This window comes from Papaver somniferum, chromosome 1, assembly GCF_003573695.1.
Source record: "Papaver somniferum cultivar HN1 chromosome 1, ASM357369v1, whole genome shotgun sequence".
NCBI lineage: Eukaryota > Viridiplantae > Streptophyta > Magnoliopsida > Ranunculales > Papaveraceae > Papaver > Papaver somniferum.
In genome coordinates, this window is record NC_039358.1 from 14,047,912 (window position 1) to 14,053,770 (window position 5,859).

The window sequence follows — 5,859 nt, forward strand, 5'->3', positions numbered from 1 at the left end:
GTTTGAGCTGTGAAATATATCATATTGGATGAAACAGCAACCTATTACTGAACTCATGTTGCAAGATTACCATATAGAGACCCGATATTCTCGTCCAGGTAAGGTTTGAGGTGTGAAATATATCAGATTAAATGAAACTTCAAGCTATTACTGAAGTCATGTTGCATGATTACCATATACAAACCCGATGTTCTCGTCTAGATGGGATTTAAGGTGTGAAATATATTAGATTGTGTGAAACTGCAACCTATTACCGAACTCAGGTTGCAAAATTACCATATAAAAACCCAATGTTCTAGTCCAGGTGAGGTTTGAGGTGTGAAATATATCAGATTGGAAGAAACTGCAACCTATTACTGAACTCATGTTGCATGATTACCTTATACATATCGATGTTATTGTGCAGGTGGGATTTGATGTGTGAAATATATCATATTGGATGAAACTGTAACCTATTACTAAACTCATGTTCCAAGAATACCATATACAGACCCGATGTTCTCGTCCAGGTGAGGTTTGAGGTGTGAAATATATCAGATTAAATGATACTGCAACCTATTACTGAATTATGTTGCAAGATTGCCCTATACAGACACGATGTTCTCGTCTAGGTGGGATTTAAGGTGTGAAATATATCAGATTGGATGAAACTGAAACCTATTTTTGAACTCAGGTTGCAAGATTACCATATACAGAACCGATGTTCTCGTCCAGGTGAGGTTTGAGGTGTCAAATATATCATATTGGATGAAACTGCAACCTATTACTGAATGTTTCAAGATTACCTTATACATACCCAATGTTCTCGTCCAGGCGGAATTTGAGGTGTGAAATATCAGATTGGATGAAACTGCAACCTATCATTGAACTCAGGTTGCAAGATTACGATATACAAACCCGATGTTCTCGAACAGGTTAGGTTTGAGGTGTGAAATTTATATGATTTGATTAAACTGCAACCTATTACTGAACTCAGATTGCAAGATTACTATATAAATACCCGATGTTCTCGTCCAGGTGAGGTTTGAGGTGTGAAATATATCAGATTTGATGAAACTGTAACCTATTACTGAACTCATGCTGCAAGATTACGATATACATAGCCGATGTTCTCGTCTAAGTGGTATTTGAGGTGTGAAATATATCAGATTGGATGATACTGCAATCTATTACTGAACTCATGTTGTATGATTACCATATAAATACCGGATGTTCTCGTCCAAGTTAAGTTTGAGGTGTGAAATATATCAGATTGGATGAAACTACAACCTATTAAGGAACTCAGGTTGCAAGATTACCATATATAGACCCGATGTTCTCGTCCAGATGGGATTTAATGTGTGAAATATATAAGATTGTGTGAAACTGCAACCTATTACTAAACTCAAGTGGCAAAATTACCATATACAAACCCGATGTTCTAGTCCAGGTGGGATTTAAGGTGTGAAATATATCATATTGGATGAAACTGCAATCTATTATTGAACTCAGGTTGCAAGAATACCATATACAGACCCGATGTTATCGTCCAGGTGAGGTTTGAGGTGTGAAATATATCAGATTTGATAAACTGCAACGTATTACTGAACTCATGTTGCAAGATTACCAGATACAGACACGATGTTCTCGTCCAAATGAGGTTCGAGGTTTGAAATATATCAGATTGGATGAAACTGCAACCTATTACTGAACTAAGGTTGCAAGATTACCATATACAAACCCGATGTTCTCGTCCAGGTGATGTTTGAGGTGTGAAATATATCAGATTGAATGAAACTGCAACCTATTACTTATATTATGTTGCAAGATTTCCATACACAGACACGATGTTCTCGTCTAGGTGGGATTTGAGGTGTGAAATATATCAGATTGGATGAAACTGAAAACCTATTGTTGAACTCAGGTTGCAAGATTACGATATACAAACCCGATGTTCTCGTCCATGTGAGGTTTGAGGTGTCAAATATATCATATTGGATGAAACTGCAACCTATTGCTGAATGTTGCAAGATTACCTTATGCATACCCGATGTTCTTGCCCAGGTCGGATTTGAGGTGTGAAATCCATCAGATTAGATGAAACTGAAACCTATCACTGAACTCAGGTTGGAATATTACCATATACAGTTTCGATGTTCTCGTCCATGTGAGGTTTGAGGTGTGAAATATATCAGATTTGATGAAACTGCAACCTATTACTGAACGCATGTTGCATGATTACCATATACAGACCCGATGTTTTAGTCCAAGTGAGGTTTGAGGTGTTAAATATATCAGATTGGATGAAACTGCAACCTATTACTGAACATAGGTTTCAAGATTACCATATACAGACCCGATGTTCTCGTCCAGGTGGGATTTGAGGTGTGAATTATATCAGATTATATGAAACTGCAACCTATTACAGAAGTCAAGTTGCAAGATTTATTTATAAATTCCCAATGTTTTCGTCCAGGTGGAATTTGGGGTGTGAAATGTATCAGATTGGATGAAACTGCAACCTATTACTGAACTCGGGTTGCAAGATTACCATTTACATACCTGATATTCTCGTCTAGGTGGGATTTGAGGTGTGAAATATATCATATTGGATGAAACCACAACCTATTACTGAATTCATGTTGCAAGATTACCATATACAGACCCGATGTTCTCGCCCAGGTGGGATTTGAGGTGTGAAATATATCATATTGGATGAAACTTCAACCTATTGCTGAACTCAGGTTGCAAGATTACCATATACAGACCCGATGTTCTCGTCCAGGTATGGTTTGAGGTGTGAAATATATCAGATTGGATAAAACTGCAACCTATTACAGAACTCAAGTTGCAAGATTACTATATAAATACCCGATGTTCTCGTCCAGGTGAGGTTTGAGGTGTGAAATATATCAGATTTGATGAAACTGTAACCTATTACTGAACTCATATTGCAAGGTTACCATATAGAGACACGATATTCTCGTCCAGGTGAGGTTTGAGGTGTGAAATATATCAGATTGAATGAAACTGCAACCTATTACCGAAATCATGTTGCATGATTACCATATACATACCCGATGTTCTCGTCCAAGTGAAGTTTGAGGTGTAAAATATATCAGATCTGATGAAACTGCAACCTATCAATGAACTCAGGTTGCAAGATTTCCATATACAAAACCGATGTTCTCGTCCAGATGGGATTTAAGGTGTGAAATATATAAGATTGTGTGAAACTGCAACCTATTACTGAACTCAGGTTACAAAATTACCATATACATACCCGATGTTCTAGTCCAGGTGAGGTTTTAGGTGTGAAATATATCAGATTGGAAGATACTGCAACCAATTAGTGAACACAGGTAGCAAGATTACCATATACAGACCGGATGTTATTGTCCAGGTGGGATTTGAGGTGTGAAATATATCATATTGGATGAAATTGCAACCTATTACTGAACTCAGGTTGCAAGATTACCATATACAGACCCGATGTTATCGTCCAGGTGATGTTTGAGGTGTGAAATGTATAAAATTTGATGAAACTGCAACCTATTACTGAACTCATGTCGCAAGATTACCAGATACAGACACGATGTTCTCGTCTAAATAAGGTTCGAGGTTTGAAATATATCAGATTGGATGAAACTGCAACCTTTTACTGAACTCAGGTTGCAAGATTATCATATACAGACCCGATGTTCTCGTCCTGGTGAGGTTTGAGGTGTGAGACATATCAGATTGGATGAAACTGCAACCTATTACAGAACTTATGTTGCCAGATTGCCATATAAAGACACGATGTTCTCATCTAGGTGGGATTTGAGGTGTGCAATATATTAGATTAGATGAAACTGAAACCTACTATTGTACTCAGGTTGCAATGTTACCATATCATATTGGATGAAACTGCAACCTATCACTGAACTCAGGTTGCAAGATTATGATATACATACCCGATGTTCTCGTCCAGGTGAGGTTTGAGGTGTGAAATATATCTGGTTGGATGAAACTGCAGCCTATTATTGAACTCAGGTTGCAAGATTGCCGTATATATACCCGATGTACTCGTCCAGGTAGGATTTGAGGCGTGAAATATATCACATTGGATGTAACTGACCTATTACTGACCTCGGGTTGCACGATTAACATATACAGACCTGATGTACTCGTCCAGGTGGGATTTGAGGTGTGAAATATATAAGATTGAATGAAACTACAACCTATTATTGAACTCGAGTTGCAAGATTACCATATAGAGACCCGATGTTCTCGTCCAGGTGAGGTTTGAGGTGTGAAATAAATCATATTGGATGAAACTGCAACCTAGTAATGAATTCAGGTTGCAAGATTACCTATACAAACCCAAGGTTCTCGTCTAGGGTTGATTTGAGGTGTGAAATATTATAGATTGGATGAAACTTCAACCTATTACTGAACTCAGGTTGCAAGATTACCATATACAGATCATCCAGGTGAGGTTTAAGGTGTGAAATATATCATATTGGATGAAAGTGAAACCTATTACTGAACTCAAGTGGCAAGATATCCATATACAGACCCGATGTTCTCGTCCAAGTGAGGTTTGAGGTGTGGAATATATCATATTGGATGAAACTGCAACCTATTAATGAACTCAGGTTGCAAGATTACCATATACAGACCCGGTGTTCTCATCCAGGTGAGATTTGAGGTGTGAAATACATCAGATTGGATGAAACTGCAACTTATTACTGACCTCAGGTTACAAAATTACCATATACAGACCCGATGTACTCGTCCATGTTGTATTTGAGGTGTGAAATATATCAGATTGGATGAAATTGCAACCTATTACTGAACTCAGGTTGCAAGATTACCATATAAAGACCCAATGTTCTCGTTCAGGTGAGGTTTGAGGTTATAAATATATCAGATTGGATGATATTGCAACCTATTACTGAACTCATGTTGCAATATTAACATATACAGACCCGATGTTCCCGTCCATGTAAGGTTTGAGGTGTGAAATATATCAGATTGGATGAAACTGCAACCTATTACTTAACTCAGGTTGTAAGATTACCATACACAAACCCGATGTTCTCGTCCGGATGGGATTTGAGGTGCGAAATATATTGGATTGGATGAAACTGAAACCTATTACTGAACTCAGGTTGCAAGATTACCAGATACATACACGATGTTCTCGTCTAGGTGGGATTTGAGGTGTCAGATTGAATGAAACTGCAACCTATCACTGAACTCAGGTTGCAAGATTATGATATACATACCCGATGTTCTCGTCCAGGTGAGGTTTGAGGTGTGAAATATATCTGATTGGATGAAACTGCATCCTATTACTGAACTCAGATTGCAAGATTACCATATACATAGCTGATGTACTCGTCCAGGTAGGATTTGAGGCGTGAAATATATCACATTGGATGAAAATGACTTATTACTGAACTCGGGTTGCACGATTACTATATACAGATCCGATGTACTCGTCCAGGTGGGATTTGAGGTGTGAAATATATAAGATTGAATGAAACTACAACCTATTACTGAACTCGGGTTGCAAGATTACCAAATAAAGACCCGATGTTCTCGTCCAGGTGAGGTTTGAGGTGTGAAATAAATCATATTGGATGAAACTGCAACCTATTGATGAAATCAGGTTGCAAGACTACCTATACAAACCCGATGTTCTCGTATAGGCGGGATTTGAGGTGTGAAATATTACAGATTTGATGAAACTACCTATTACTGAACCCAGGTTGCAAGATTACCATATACAGACCTGATGTTATCGTCCAGGTGAGGTATGAGGTGTGAAATATATCATATTGGATGAAAGTGAAACCTATTACTGAGCTCAAGTGGCAAGATATCCATATA